Source organism: Mixophyes fleayi, chromosome 4, assembly GCF_038048845.1.
Source record: "Mixophyes fleayi isolate aMixFle1 chromosome 4, aMixFle1.hap1, whole genome shotgun sequence".
Taxonomy (NCBI): domain Eukaryota; kingdom Metazoa; phylum Chordata; class Amphibia; order Anura; family Limnodynastidae; genus Mixophyes; species Mixophyes fleayi.
The window spans coordinates 138,995,898-139,013,329 of record NC_134405.1 but is presented as its reverse complement, the minus strand read 5'-3'; positions in this window follow the sequence as shown (position 1 = coordinate 139,013,329).

The window sequence follows — 17,432 nt, the reverse complement described above, 5'->3', positions numbered from 1 at the left end:
GCGTGGGTAAAGTGTGTGGACAGTAGTGGGCATGCGTGGGTAAAGCGTGTAGGCAGAAGGGGGCATGCGTGGGTAAAGCGTGTAGGAAGAGGGGGCATGCGTGGGTAAAGCGTGTAGGCAGAAGGGGGCATGCGTGGGTAAAGCGTGTAGGCAGAGGGGGCATGCGTGGGTAAAGCATGTGGGCAGAAGGAGGCATGTGAGGGAGAAGATGCTTCCCCATGCAGCCCCTCCTCAACCATCAATACCCTGACACTCGCCATCTTTTCTCTGATATTCCCTATGACATATGTTCACTACTTTTTCCCTCACAGCTCCCCTGCCCACAGTCCTTTTGTGTATTCACCCACTGCCACAATCCTGACCCCTCTTACTTCAAAAGAGACACCCTTTGTGTGAAGATGAAGAAGAGCCTTAACATTAAATGAGATAATAATACAAAGACCATTATTGCAATAAATGTGGTTTTCTTTTTTTAAAAAAAATCTGGACCTAGTCCGCTGTTATTACCATCATAGGGCATAAGTATAATTGTTTTTGTCACAACACTGTACATAAAAGATTTATCTCACTTACCTCTCATAAATAAAATCCCACTTTCCGTCTTAGAAGTTCACTGACGTTCCTCCTCCTCTACTATTAGGCCTTTAATTTTGATCCATTACCCAACGTGACAGGGCATTTTTTTTTTCATTATTGGGGCTGTTTTGAAGTCTGTTTTCCTTTATTTAGTTTCTTCTTTTATTTATTTCCATATTTGTTTATTTTACTGGCTCGTAGTGTTGGATTGGAGGTACCGAGGGGTTGCTTCTGCTGCCATCCCCCTAATCCCAACACTGGATTCCCCTGCGGGACCCGACTATAGTCGCCACGGTAAGTGCCTGGGGGAATGGCAGTCACTGCTTTTCGTGCTATAAAGGATTGTGTGTGTTAACCTTTCCCAGCAAACTGTGGTGGGCTCCAGGAAAGACTGCCTTTTTAGTATAGGGGCAGGCTTCATGTTTCCTTAAGGCAGCTGGGTCAGGTTGGTGTTGCTGGATATATGTAAGCCCCTTTCCCTGCACTTCCTCCCAGGTGGTCTCTCACTCCACATGTGCAGAGACCAGAAGGGAAGCCATCTTGAAGCTCCAGCAGTCCCCTTCTCTGTCCTTCCATCTTTATGTTCCCAGATTTGGGGGGCGCTAGAGCTGTTTTGCCGCTCAATTTCTTTTTTATGATTTGTGTACTGTTTCTGTCTTTTCTTGTATTTTTCCTTCTATCTATGTCTATCGTCTAAGATACGGGGAGATCCTCGAGGGCTAAGGCTGGAGTAACTTCTATGATGACATTTACCTGTGCCGGGATTGCCTTCTGGACAGCCAGGCGTGGATGATTTGGGTGTAACCTGCCAGTCTGAAGCTCATTTGCTGTGTGTGCATTGTGGCTCTGATTTTGACAATGCAGACTGTGCCTGGGCTAGGTCACTAGCCAAATTTGTTGCGGAGATTGCTCAGTGTGTCCATTCCCAGGTTCCCTCCGGTTTTCAAGATAGTCTGGCTTGTTTGGGGTCTGTAGTGCCAGGCCAAGGTCCTGAGGGTCCTGTGGCGGCAGTCTCAGAGTAACTGGCTTGGTTCAGAGTTCTAGATACTTCAGTACAGGGCTTGGGTTTGATTTCCTTCTCTTTGGAGAGGATGTTTATGGCCGGGTCTAGTGTCTGGCTAACACACGTTCATCTTTAAACTTAACAAGTTAAAAATGTATGTTATTGTGCGCTGCTTGGCCACGAGAGTAATACCAGGCGCTGCAGCAGTGAAGGGGTTAACCCACCTGCTCGGATGTATAAATGTATTTCCCTTTCCTACCATTGGGGGACACTGCGAAACATTGGGTTATAGTAGTGGGTTTAGGAGTCTTGGCACTTATCAACTTGTTTGATCTTCACTCTCCTCCCCTACTATGCCCCTCCTCTACTGTAGTTTCCTCAGTTTTTTCTAAGTGCCTAGGAGAAAGGTCACTTCGGTATAGGCTCCTGCCTATACTTAGCTTAGTTTAAGGAAATTCATGTTTTTATTTTTCATCTTTGTTTAGGTGCAGCGGGGGACTTGAACTAAAGACCCAGGTGAGTAAATACGACATCTGCTCTGTTCACTCGGGGTACTGTCGCAGGAAGCAGTTGAGCTCACTTAACTAGCACCTCGGTCGGCATCTCCTCTAGAGACGAGCTAAGAGGGGGCTAAGGAGGTCTGCCAGGGACAGACTTTATTTAATAGGGCACTAGGTAGAATTGCCCGTCATGGTCGCGGCCACATTTCTTAACACAGACGGGAGTGAAGCTGTAGCAGCCTATCCTCTCCGTCCGTTACACATGCCGGCACGGTCCTCCCGCTTGTCTCCCTAGACAACGAACAAAAGTGGGGACGGAGCAGCATCCGCACTCCTTGGGAAGTGGAACGTCTGCTAACAGAGCACACATGACCGGGGCACTGTAATAACAGCAAATAGCCTTTTTAAATGTAATAAAGTGCATATTTAATGTATGAGCACTAAGAAACCAACGCTCAAAGCTGAAAGGGTTCATTCCCGGTGCTAGTCGCTGGGAGTGCAAAAGTTTGTTTTAATGTATATTAAATGTGTATTTAATAAAACTAAAGTGTTCCTACCGTTCACTACTGGTCCAGTGGGGATCTGGTACCCCTCCAGCTGGTTCTTGTCTCCGCTACAGTCTCTGTCCATAGGACCTTACCACCTTGGTGTGAAGGGTCCCAAAGTTTTGGGTGGTCCAGCGGGGGGCTACAGAGCAGCAGCCCCTGGGTGAAGTGGGGGCCAGGGGCTCCCTGAATGTGAACCCCGCCGGCACCTGTAGCTCCGTGGCTGCTGCAAGGGACTTGCAGCAGCACCTCCTGGATTCATTTGAGTACTTACGGGAAACAGCTGGGTCATCGGGACCAGACATGGCAGTTGAGTACACTTATTAGAGGACAGGAGTCTTGCACATCACTCCATAAAGAACTTATTCCAGTTCAGTGTTAGAAGTAGCCTTAAGAGAACCGGTGCTCTCTGGACAATTATACCTGCAAAGGCAATGTTACCATTACCCTGTTCTGGACTGTAGAAGGGAACTTCGCTCGGACACCCATCCCATTACATCAAAGGGTGAGTGTAGCTGATTTACTTATAAATAACTTAATTGTGGCTGTATCACATAGAAATATCTTATTGTAGATATTTATTTTAATTAGGAGTGCAATGCACCTCTGTATATCATTGCAAATGTACTTTACCTTTTATGTTGGTATGTGTTTTGTATGGAAATGTATTGACTTTTGAGACAGTATGTCATGTTTGGGTTTGCGGCTGTCTAGAGACAGGTGATCTTGTGTTAAGAAGATCTTTTCATTGCTCAGTGACCAAAACGTCTGAGCCTGAAAGACAGGAGGGGGTAATTCTACTTTCTGGTAGACTCCCTATGCAAGTGATCACAGATGAATGTGAATTTTGCAAGTTAAAGTTGCATTCAAAGCAAGATTATAGAAACGTTGTGTCCTGATGGTAAACATTCAATAGAAAACCTCCATTATAGTGGTGCTGCTAGTAGCAATATAAAAAGGTGTTAAACCTCTCCAGGCTGATTTATGGGCAAGCCGCATGAAGCACCTGGATTGGTTAGAGGGGCAGGAGGCTGGATTACCTTCTACTAGGGTATCTGTGTAAATCTGTATAAAAAGCACACTGTTTCACCGTGTATTATCATTATACCATCTGTACTTCTGGATATCACTAGTACCTCAAACTAGTGTATGTAACTGTTCTTATTAGGACACTTGAGCTAATAAAACATCACTGCTTCAAGAACCTGCTTTGACGACTACTTTCCTGCTGTAATTCCTCTGACCTGCAATCTTATCTGTTATCAGGCTGTTCTGAGGTTGCGACCCTGCATCCAGTACCAACGCTCTGCCTGCTACCCTGCAGCGCTGGCCAGAGGGAACCATCCACAGCAACCCTGATCTGAAGGCAACAGGTCAGGGGTACCAGCCCAAGGGGGTACCCTCGCAGCGACAGTTACCCAGAAAGATGCAGTTCTAGGTGTCGCTAAGGAGCCTAGTGGTAGCAGCAGCAAAAGCCCCTCCTACTGTGGTTACAAGGCGCATTTTGGAGAAAGAAAGTGGACGGTGGTATGGCAAGCTCAGCTGGTCCTCCGCAACACAACAGACAAGGTGGCATAGGAGGTCCATCTGTTCACAGTGAGTGAACTGTCCTGTATCTGCTGTTGCTGGAGAGACTATATTTGGCATTTCTTTGGATGGACACAGGATTGTGGATATTTTTGAACTATAGGAATGTTTCAATTGTCAAAATTAATACCCTTTTCTGGTCTCCAAAGCAACTTTTGTTACATGCCATTCAGAATTCTTGCAATAATTTTACAGTCTATTTAAATTTCTACTCTCCATCATTATCTACATTTCTCCTACTGAAATGACAATGTTTTCAATTTTCATTAGCTTTTCACTACAGAATTATTTAGCCCTCTTCAATCCATTTCCACTTCTTATATCTATTATCTCAATCACTATACATACCAACCCTCTGCTTATGCTGACCCTTATTTCTTTTTCTTTTTTTTTTTTTTTTTTTAAAGTTAGCTCTGGTTTCAGGACTACAACCCCTCTTGAATGCCGCCCCTGGAATTTTTCAACAGAATGTCTGTCTGTCAAGTATCCTCTCTAACTGCGCGACCCTGCTGAAAGCACAACCGATTAAGGAAAAGTTCAAATAGTGCTTGTGACTTGCTTCTCCCAGAGGCGCACTCCAAAGGGTAAAAGGACATGTTCTGGAGCGGACTGTTAAGGGTTTTGTTATATTTGGGGAGTAAGGGTTGTTTTTTCTCCATTAAAATTATAACATTTTTATTTTGACTGCTATACTTTTACCAAAACATTACCATTTTTAGTATATCAACACATGGACAGATACACTGCTTTTTATGTAGCACATTTTCTTTTGGTTACAAGCCAACGGACCTGGAAGAGAAGACTTGACCTAAACCCATTTCACCCCCCCCCCCCCCCCCCCTGTAGATTAGGTATTCACTACTTGTCTATCTGACCCACGTGGGAGAGACCTTCACTCTTTCCTCTTCTATACGAAAAGCATCTCGAAATATTCACATAAGACATAATTTGTCATAATATTATGAGAAGCATGTGCCACACTAGGATTGTCTTATTGAATGCTTCCTTTTTGTTTTAGCCTGACAATCATTACATGCTCACAGCTGTTACGATGAAAAAATGTTTTTAAATAAAAAATATATATATTTTCTACTGCAACTGAATGGGATGAAGGTCCTCCTTTTTGTAAAACAAATAAGTGTGTAGCACCACATCTAATACACCACATTTAATTACAAGAAGGTTCCATGCATAAACAAATTCTATTTGGTATTCACCCTACAGAGTAATTGGGAGTGTGAAATACATGGTGCCTGTAATGGTATTTCATTATTAAATTTGGTTAAAAGTAAAATGATCTTAAACTTTACAGCTCAGTGTGCTTGAGAGAGAGTGTCCTTGTAATGATGCAAAACTACATTGTTTTTTTATTTATATAAAAAATATAATATTTAAAGTTAAATTAGTATATATTGAAAAGTAAAAAAAGAGTTATTTTTTATGTCATTCTTGTATTTTTTTTCATTGAATTTGTTTAAAGTAAATCTTTTGAATGTAGATGGTTTCATGATGGTTTAAATTACATCAGAATTGGAGTATGCTGGAATTTAAAAAGAGTTCCTTGTTATCAATGTATAGAGATCCCATGAAAACATCTGCTTTACTCATACTTTGCTCATACTTCTCTCCCCTGGGAGCCGGGCAGTGATGGGACCCCCTAGAGATAATTAAGATAATTACCTACAGTGTGTCACCCAGAACTGTATGTGGCGTAGCAAATTATATTGACTGCCCAAATCAGAAAGTTATTGTGAATTATTATCACGAATGGCATCTAAATACCTTGATATGAGGCATCATAGTACTATTATGTTGATGTAATGTGATACTGTTATTAATCCATTAAAACAGAAATGTTCATTAAAAAAAAATCAGTTCTGCATTAAGGAACTTTATCCTATGAACTTTGTCCCAATAAATCCTGCACTGCAATGGTAAACAATGTCTCAAAATAAATTAATTCTGAAAATCTTAAGAATTAAGATCCTTCAAAGCGATGTAAAGGAGATGTTTTATTAAATATTTTACTGTGATATGGGAATCCTCAGAATCGTTTATCCTCTTCTATGCCTTACTTACATTAGTCACTCTCCTGTGCTCTTATGATAACTGCTATGCCTACTCCCAGTGCCCTTGACTATGGTTCCAGTAGGATTAAGGATAGGCATGAGATAGCCTAGTACATGGACGGGAGACAATGACTGGGGAGTTACCAGACCCATTGTGGTTAATAATGCCACAAAAGTACCCCTTGAGCAAATAATACATCCTGGGTATGTCAGCAGGCCACTGCCTGAAAAACTTTTTAACTTAAAATGTTAATTGATACTTAAATCTGTACATTAAGATTTATCAACAAATATACATCATTTTAAAAGATAACTTAAAACATCCACTATATAACATACAGAAATAATGTCAAATCCTGTAAACAAATCTACATGCACCAGACACAGAATTTTGAGTAACAGCATATAGATGAGCAAGTGTATGGTAGCGTCCAAAATTCTCTGCTACATTGGGAGCAAGTTCTGTGAATAGAGGGGGGTACGCTTTTAATATACAGTATGTCTAAAACATGTTGATATGTATTAAAGTTCTAGTCCAGAATAATAATTGTAAATAATTTATCTTCTGGGTTGATATCTACACATTCTCCTTTACTGTAACTTGACCTTTCAAGTTCTTGATGTCACTTCCAGCAATTTATGGCCCTGTATCTTCAGTTCCTCCATTTCTAACTCTAAGGCTGGGTACTCACTACAGTGTTTTCAGCAGCTTATCAGGCCAATCAGATGATAAACAACCAGTTGGCCTGATATCATAGCAGTGTATACCCTGCAAAGATGAATGATTATCTTTCCAAAGCCCATTGCATCATTGAGCGAGATTTTTAAACTGAACTAAAAATCTTGTTCGACAAAGGAACAATGTTGTTCTACTTCTGCAGTGTGTATGCACTGTGCAGAATTGGAACGAAACTTTAGCTATTTAGCTCATGTTGGACACTTGAGGAGCTGGGGTCCGGAGGCGTTGCTAGGGTTCCTGCAGTAGCCAGGGTAGGAGCATAGCAGCATTAGTAATTTGGCAAAGATTTGTTCATGTATCTATTGCTGCATTGGGAAGTACACAGGACTGCCTCACACATACAAACTCTATGGAGGGTGAGAGGTGCGCTCACTGACTTCTCCCTCACCCTTATTTTTCTCGGCTGGAAATATCCCCAGAAAATATGGACACAGGTTCTTGTGAGAAGGCACCATTACACCAGAATCTCCAAAGACTAGTTTTCCTAGTAACTACGAACAGAATACACGCAATTGCATACAGTGTATACACCGGAATAGTATTTGCCAATACAATACAACTGTGTGTTAAACTGTATATTCAGTCACTTGAGATGTAGTGCTGTGGATATATACCTACATAAGCCTAGAATTATGTCACGTGTGTCGTCTTGGTTACAAGAAAAAGAAAACATTAGCAGCATAAAAATGTGTTACAATCCGTCTACAGCATTTTTTCTTTAAATAATAAAAAAAAAAACCTTGCTAAAAATCAAGAAGATCAGAATAGCAGGCTATGTCCCGAAGACCTGAATGCTGGCATGGCAGAATAGTTCTGTCCTGTAACAAAAAAGGGGGTGTTGGTATCTATGCTCACGGATGAAGAGCACAGAGTTGAAGGTAATCGTGTACATTGGGTATAGTGTGCACACACAAACTGGCATGCTGATTCGGACTTTTTGTTTTTCCTGTTGGTAAAATCACAAAACTTTCGCATTGTTAGAAGTTTCCTCTAGTGTGTACCCAGCCGAAGATTATCTTTTCTTTAGATGTGTACACATCCTTATGAATTATTATTGAATAACCATGTACATTGTCTCAAAATTTAAAAAAATCAATGGCTAAGTAAATATTATTTTTTTAGGGTGACTAACTCAAGACACACCACATTTTATACAATCCATTTCATGTTATTTTGTACTGATATATTATTCCAAAAACCCTTCACTCATAAATGAACTCATCCCTCTGGGGGTACAATTGATCTTTTAAGAAAAGAGAATCTAGTAATTTTCCTCCAAGCTGAGTAAATCCCCTTCCAATTCATTACCCGACCAGCAGAGGGCAAAAAGGTACTTTGAGAGAAGGGGATCTAGCTGGCTGATACAGGGGGCCCGATTCATCTTCAAGCGCAACCTGCACACAAGTCGCTTTTTTAAAACCACACAACTTGAGCGTATGTGCGCCCGTATTCAAGTACAACTGTATCTCAAGGTATGTTTCCATTTGAATCTGGGTATAAGTACACTCTGGCTAAACGTTACTTGCTATATGCAGATAGACAGGGCACAGTGCAGTATACACATACACCGGCGGTTCCCAAACTGTGCGCCGCGGCTCCCAGGGGTGCCGCGGCGCTGTCACTGGGGTGCCGCGGGCCAAGCATTGAAAAAAAGAAAAAGCACAGAAACTTACCAATCCGCCGGGCGCCGGGACCCAGAAGAGAGGAGGCTGCTGGGTCCCGGCGCCCAGCGGATTGGTAAGTTTCTGTGCTCTTTCTTTTTTTTCTATGGCTGGTGCGCGGCAGAGGAGTGAGAGGGATTGTGACAGCGGGGAAGAGAGGGTGACAGCGGGGCAGAGAGGGTGACAGCTGGGGCAGAGAGGGTGACAGCAGGGAAGAGAGGGTGACAGCGGGGCAGAGAGGGTGACAGCGGGGAAGAGGATGACAGCTGGGGCAGAGAGGGTGACAGCTGGGGCAGAGAGGGTGACAGCTGGGGCAGAGAGGGTGACAGCGGGGCAGAGAGGGTAACAGCTGGGGCACAACGGGGCAGAGGAGTGTCACAGGGGCAGAGGAGGGGGGACATCGTGAGAGAGGGCAGAGGAGGGGGGACATCGTGAGAGAGGGCAGAGGAGGGGGGACATTGTGAGAGAGGGCAGAGGAGGGGGGACATTGTGAGAGAGAGGGCAGAGGAGGGGGCACATTGTGAGAGAGGGCAGAGGAGGGGGGACATTGTGAGAGAGGGCAGAGGAGGGGGGACATTGTGAGAGAGGGCAGAGGAGGGGGGACATCGTGAGAGAGGGCAGAGGAGGGGGACAGCGTGAGAGGGGGCAGTGTGTCTGGATGCAGAGGCGACAGAGTGCCTGAGGGAAGAGTGTCTGGATGCAGAGGGGGCATTTTTGCATACAACTAAATAAGTATTTCTGTCCTGACCTAAAATACTTATTACAATTTTTTGACCCAACTACTTCTAAAACAGGACTGCTCAATAATTATTTTGGAGGGGTGCCTTGAAAAAATTTGGAGACTCTAAGGGTGCCGCGAACTGCAAAAGTTTGGGAACCACTGACATACACAATGCAACATAAAGTCTCATCAGCACGCAGGAAAAAAAAATATTTTTAGAAAAGAAATTACCAATTCATAATAACTAATCATTAATAAAAATATTTGTTTTAAAAAAAAATGTTTTCATTACATTAAATAAAGCAGGATGTCCTTAATGTGTACTGTACATACAATCCGTTTTTATAGTTTCTCTTGCATGTTCAATGCTATCTAGTGGCACGCATACGTGTAGTTTTTAATGGAAAAACTATGCCATGACAGTCATCACTATCAGGCTACACATACACCTGCCCAGCAATTGTTGTAAGTGATACAGCTAAAAGACCATGTACGTACAAGATGCCCAGAGATAGGATCAGCCGTATCCGAGTTGGCACACTTACTGTACATGGCCAATGTTCATCTGTCCCCCCCTTCCCTCCCCCTCTGTTCCGCCCCTGAAGTCATAGGCAGTAGTAAGTGTCATTTGTGTTCGGACATGAATTGCATGCAATTGGTGTAAGGTCCATTTCTGAGCATGCCCAGAATGTGCTTTTTCCAATGCAGTGAATATACCAGATACTTTAGCTGAAGGAAATAGTAATTTCCCTTAGAGCTGGCTAAATCCTCTTCCAATTCATTACCCGACCAGCCAGGGCCAAAAAGATACATTCAGAGAAGGGGATCTAGAATGCTCACGCAGAGTATGCTATTTCCCATTCAGTGACTGTACCAGGTACCTTAGCTGAAGGGGATTTAGACATTGAATATTGAATATGTTGTGTAGAGGTTAAAAGGTGAAGTTCACATTTTACATATTGCACTGATATATACTCATATCTGTACAGATTTATATGTAACTTTTTCCATGCCGTCAAAACTACATAGGTGGCCATTTTCTCGGAGACCAAGATTTAATAAAAACTGTTAGATAGCTAACAGAATATGACTTCTGCATTGAAGTCAGAAATATAAAAGACACTTTGGTCTCTTGTGAATCAGTAGCGGTGCATTACTGGAGGAAGCTTGAAACAGGGTAGTGACATTACAACTTTGCTGCTTTTCTTTAACAGCATTAGAGTTGAGGAGAGGCTAGCGTGTGTAAAAAGCAATAGTGGCTGTTTATAGGAACCTTGTTTTGTTCATTTGGGATTAGGGTCATCTCCATATGAAGATAGAATCAGGAGTGGCATCACCTTTAGACAGCTACCTTTGGCGCTAGGCTGTGGGGGGTGGCACTGTGGCTGTGTACCCACACTAACACTGTCTCTAAATGAGACATTTTTAGATAGGAGGCCAGGGTGGTGTGATCGTCTGATATTTCTCCATGCCACTACCCTTACCTGTAAAGAAAGTCAGTGCTGCCTTCTACATCTTTCTGGCGCCGGGCTCCTGAGAGAGTTGTGACGTCACAACACTGTCAGTGTAAAGGAGCCGAGAAGCTCCAGGAAGATAAGCGAGAAGACGCAAGAAACAGAGAAGTTGACAAGAAGAGAAAAGAAAAAGTAATCACAGTAAGACAAAGAAAACAGACAGAGAGAGGAAAATCTCACATTCGGAGCCTCCCGTCTTGATATCCTGTGTTTGCTCCTGGGCAGCAGTGAAGCCTGAACAGCATTCTGTGTCGACATCAGTGCATCATCTGGACATCAGTGCGTTTGGATTGCAGCCTTACCAGCCAGCCAGGAGGAGGGAAGAGTTACTATTTTAATTTTACAAATGTCAAGTGTGTGGGGCTAGGAAGTGGGAATTGGTTGGATGGGTGGCAGTTAGGCTGAAGCTTTGACTAGGGCACCAAGAAACCTTGCACCGGCTTTGGACAGAATAGTGATGTTCAGGGCCGGACTGGCCATCTGGCACTTCTGGCAAACGCCAGAAGTGCCGATGGCCAGATGGGCCGGTTGCTAGCTGGCCGGCCCCATCGCTCAGCACACAGACTGTCATGCCAAATTTCGGCATGACAGTCAGTGCGCTGAGCGGTGGGGTCAGCACTACACTTACTTCCTGGTGGCACGCGTCCCCTCCTCCCCCCCTCACTCCTATGAATGGCTCTGGAGATGTCACATGGGACGTGCACCATGTGATAGGAGAGACTACACAGCGCCGCGGAGCGAACAAGGTAAGAGGGGGTGGGGGGGGGGTAGTTTGTGTGACAGGGGATCTATTTATTTGTGTGACAGGGGATCTATTTATTTGTGTGACAGGGGATCTATTTATTTGTGTGACGGGATCTATTTATTTGTGTGACAGGGGATCTATTTAGTTGTGTGACAGGGGATCTATTTAGTTGTGTGACGGGATCTATTTGTGTGACAGGGTATCTATTTATTTGTGTGACAGGGTATCTATTTATTTGTGTGACAGAGTATCTATTTGTGTGACAGGGTATCTATTTGTGTGCAGGGGATCTATTTATTTGTGTGCAGGGGATCTATTTATTTGTGTGACAGGGTATCTATTTGTGTGACAGGGTATCTATTTGTGTGACAGGGTATCTATTTATTTGTGTGACAGGGTATCTATTTATTTGTGTGACACAAGCTCTGAATGACAATGAATATAAATAACCAAAAAAATAACCCCCCAAAAAAATATCCAAAGAATGACCTTTATGATTATAGTGTGTATGTGTGTAACAGTATAACTATAGTGTGTGTATGTGACAGGGTATGATTATAGGGTGTATGTGAGTAATAGTATAACTATAGTGTTTGTCTGACAGGATATGATTATAGTGTGTATGTGTGTGACAGTATAACTATAGTATGTGTGTGACAGGGTATGATTATAGTGTGTATGTGTGTAACAGTATAACTATAGTATGTGTGTGACAGGGTATGATTATAGTGTGTATGTGTGTAACAGTATAACTATAGTATGTGTGTGAGGGCCAGCGTATGACCATAATGTGTGTGTGTGAGGGCCGGTGTATGACAATAATGTGTGTATGGGTAGTTCTTAATATAATGTGGGAGGTACGCTGTTAATCTAATAGGGAATTGCAGGTGGGGGCTAATTATTGGGTGCTATTCTATTTGTGGGGTGATGGTGGGGGCAATTTAAAAGTGGGGCCTATCAATTTCAGATGGGGTGACTGGATTTTTAATTTAATGCTGGGGTGCTTTGGAGAGAGGGAAATAGTTTTATTTATTAAATGGGAATACTATTTAATGTCAGGGCTAGTTGGAGGGAAATAGATGTATTTATCAAATGTGAATACTAGTATTTTAATGTTGTGGCTGCAGTGAGGCCTAATTTTAAAACATGGATGTTATATTGATTTAACACCAGGGCTAAATTTCATCTGCTCATTTTTTTCTCCAAATAGGGCATCCAACATTCCAGGATCCAGACAAGCAGCAACTGATCTAAAGACACCAGCAGCCACAAGTAGTGACCATGACAAGACAGGTAGGAGAGACCAGGACATTCTGCCAACTGTTCTGAATTTGGTGGGTGACTGTCCCACTTAGTCAGGATTTGGTCTGACTACAAGGACAGTTGGGAGATATGTCCTGCTTCACACTGTACTGCTTGTTAAGGCAGAACTGCATGCACCTAACAGTAGTGCACACAGTATTGCCTTTGTATTTGTCAAAAATTTGTCTAATAGCCAAATTACATCATAGGAGCCCCCCTGACTTAAGTGCCCGGGCCCCCCGAGTCTTTATCCAGTTGGTCAGCAAAGGGATCTGTGCTCCATCCTGGACAGGGCACAGCCTGCAGAGCAAGCCGAGGAGCTCTAAGTCTCACGAGATTTATTAATCTCGTGAGACTAAGAGCTTTCCTGCTCACTCTACAGGAATGTCAGCAGCATCAGATGCATAGATAAGTACAGTAGGCTGGGGGTGTCATAATGTATCTGTGGGGGTGGTGTAATGTGGATGGGGAGGGTCTGATAAATGTAATGTTTTATTATAATGTATGTATCAACGCACCATTTTGACCATGCCCCCAACATAATGTAGCTACGCCTTTGGCGGCACCGCCACTGCACTGCGGCACACATTTGTTTTCCTGCTAAGCAACAGACGTGGGCCCGTGTGCTTTAAATGCCAGGGCTGATTTTTAGTCCCAGTCCGGCCCTGGTGTGGGGCCATGTAAATATTGTGTGTGGTGGTGTGTGCGCGCAGTATTTGAATATAATATGTGAGGGAAGGGAGGTGGGAGGTAGGCTATTTAATGGTGGAGTGTAGATGGGGGCTAATTATTTAAGGTGAGGTGAAGGAACCTTTAATTTCATGCTGGGGTGGTTTAGGGCTATCAATTGAATATGGGGCTGATTTTGGGGAGGAGGGCTATTTATTAAATGTGAATATGAATTATTTATTGCTGGGGATGGTTGTGGAAAATGGCTATATTTATTAATCTTTAATGCTATTTAATTTATGGCTGGGACTGTCTGCAGGGAGGGAAATATGTTTTGAGTAAATGGGTATATTGTTAATTTAATGTTGGGGCTGGTTGGAAGGAAATAGGTCTACTTATTAAATGTGAATATTATTATTGTGGGGACTGGAGGGAGGCCTAATTATAAAACGTGAGTGCTATTGTTTTAACACCTGGGCTGGTTGGAGTTTTCTAAATCTCGTGTACCCCATTTTCTTGAGAATTGGGCATCCAATATTCCAGGATCAAGACAAGAAAGAACTGAGCTAAAGAAACCAGCTGCTACAAGTGGTGAAAGTGACCAAGACGGGTAGGAGAGAGCAAGACAGTCTGCCAACTGTCCTGAATCTGGTGGGGCAGTCCTGAATTTGGGTGACTGTCTCACTTAGTCAGGATTTTGTTTGACTGCAAGGACAGTTGGGAGGTATGTCCCACTTCACAACGTACTGCTTGTGAAGGCAGAGCTGTGTGCTTCTAATAGTAGTGCACACAGTATTGCCTATGTATTTGTCTAAAATGATAACCATGTTACATAATAGGGACCCTGCTGTCTTAAATACCCCGGGTCCTTTGAGCCTTAATCCAGCTCTGGTTAGGGGAAGGGAACTGATAGCTGCTCTCAGTTCCCGGACAGGACACAGCCTGCAGAGAAAGCCGAGGATCTCTAAGGATCACAAGATCTGGTAATCTCGTGAGACAAAGAGCTTCCCTGCTCACTCTACAGGAAGTTCCCACCCTTATGGATGTCAGCACCACCAGAAGCATCCCCAGTGGGATGGGGATGGCGTGATGTGGCTGGGAGGGCATGATAAATGTAATGTTTTAATATAATGTATGTATCAATGCCCCATGTTGGCCACACCCACAACACAATGTGGTCAAGCCCTTTTCGGCGCCGCCGCTACGCGGCGGCACACAGTTTCTTTCGTGCTGGTACTGAGTTGGGCCTGTGTACTTGAAATGCCAGGGCTGATTTTTAGTCCCAGTCCGGCCCTGGACTGAGGTGACCCCTTGATGTGTAGGGTGGAGCCCTATCTCCAGCGAAAACACCTGTTCACCCTATGATAACTATGACCTGAACTCTTAAACAGCTTGGAGTAAGCATGTTTTTTAAAGTTTTTGGATTTCTTCAAGTTCATGTGTGGTTCAGCAGAAATAGAATTATATACAAATATTTTTTTCTAATTTCTTCCTAGTTAGAATTATATTCAGAAAAAAAAGAGCAATTCTTAGTCATTATAGTGTGTGGTTTATATTGGAGAATCTCTTAGGCCAGTGTTTCACAAATCCAGCTCTCGGTGACCCCTAATATCTTTTCCATATCTCCTTGCTGGAGCACAGGTTTAGTCATTACTGACTGACAAATGTAAAAGATCCACATGTGGTATAATTATTACACCTGTGACCTGGAGAACTGCACCGTTATGGCTCCCTAACGACTGTGTTTGAAAAACACTGCCCTTTGGTCTTAGTAATAGCTCCTTCTATGAGAGGTTCTGCGAACTCCTATTTCTGATCATATTTGCATAATATTCTACATTGTTGTTACGCGATAGGGATATTGTATTTTCTCAGTTTGAAATGTAAGTGAAACTATTTTTTTATTCTTGAATTATTCCAAATATATTTATACTGTAATATACAATATTTTCAAACCATGGGCATTTCAAACATGTGTTTTATATATCGATCCGGGACGGTGCTACCATTAGGCGAACCTAAGTGGTCGCTCATCAGTGTCAGTGTTACACTGGATGTTTGGCGATTGGCAATGTTGTCGCAGCCCAGTGGCACATTCTCACTCTGAGGCGCAAAGGATGCTGCCCTCACCTCCCGTCTGCTAAGGTAGGAAACAGCGGGGGTGGAACGCGATGCCCAGGTGCTTCCAAGGGGATGAGGGGTTTCCACAGAGATTGCGACGGCCCTGAAACCAACATATTAATGAGTAAACAATTACAGAACATAGACCGGAATACATAACACCAGCAACAAAACACAACTCTTCTCTTTATAATACTTGTGCAAGTCAAAGTTGGAAGACACAGGAATCATTAAAATTCCTCTCACAGTCACAGATCAGTCTGTCTGTTAGACTACTTTCAATTGTTTTAACTGACTTTGCTGCATGTAAGATACAAACTTGTTTCTCTAGATTTTATCTTTTCCCTTTTAAACTTATATTCCAGCTTTTCAAATGAAATGTTCCTTGTAAGTGAAGCAAATTCAGCCCCACCCCTCTCATTGCCACATACTTATCTGTCTGTATAAGAATAATAGAACAAAAGACGGAAGTTATACTTTCTTGTAACCACTGTGGTTACAGCAAAGTAAAGAGGAAGCTGAAATACTTGCTATGCTGTTATAAATAAATACTGCTAGGCTCACTATATTTTGAAACATTCTCCCAAGTTGTTTATGTCCTGAAAATAGGGTCATTTGTATATTTCCTACCAAACTAAGTAAAAAAGTTAGAAAGTTGTAGATTCAAACCTACACTACACAATATTTCAGATTTGTTCTGCAACCATTCCTTGTACAATGCTAGTATTTCCTCTTAAGTGGGAATAATATTCAATGTGATGGTAGATTAAAAGGAGCTTCAGTCTGACAGGCAACAAATACAGTATATGGCTGATTAAGAATATGTAACATGTCTTTCTGTAATCGAGAACAAGCATTTAACCAAGATACATTCATTAAGAAGGCAACGGCTCTTCCAGAATTAATCCCATTTATCTTTAATAAAAAAAACTCTGAGGATGACTTTTTAGAAGTAGCCACCAAGGGGACATTGCTTGTCTGAGAAGAGATGAAGTGGTGAAGATTGGATCCAGGACTTATTCTATTGAAACAAAAATGGAGGGGATCATCTCATACCAGCACAATGTAATGGACACTCTTAAAGCGTTTCACACCAACTGTTTAGGAAATGTAAGTGGACATCGATAACAGGGCAACAAGGGATAATCTACATAATAACAATGTTACAGAAGTCATTGATCATTCTCAGGTGGAGACGTTCCTTGTATGCATTCATATATATATATATATATATATATATATATATATATATCCTCTTCCTCAGGATAAACTGTAAATAGAACACACAGAACATTATGAATACTGCAGATGTAGTGTTGCGTTACTTTAAAATTCAGGAAAGACTCCTTGCATCACTGTTATATACTACCCTTGTGTCTCCTCTCCCCTCTTCTTTAGGACTGTGTCCTGTACATCTGTGACATGCAGACTATCTGCTCCACCAGAGGTGCTGTTATTGTGGACGTTATGGATTTTTTTCATGTGAGGGCTTAATCTCCTCTCTCACCTGCCTCCCTGACCTTATATTCCTGCCTCTTGCACTGTTCATTGCTGGTCATTGTTTGTTCCAATCCATTGTAACTCTGACCTCCAGCTTTATCCAGCCTTGAGTTCCAATGTACCACCAGTTTATTTCCTGTTATTCTGCATCTCTTCCGATTCCTTATCCTGGCTGCTTCT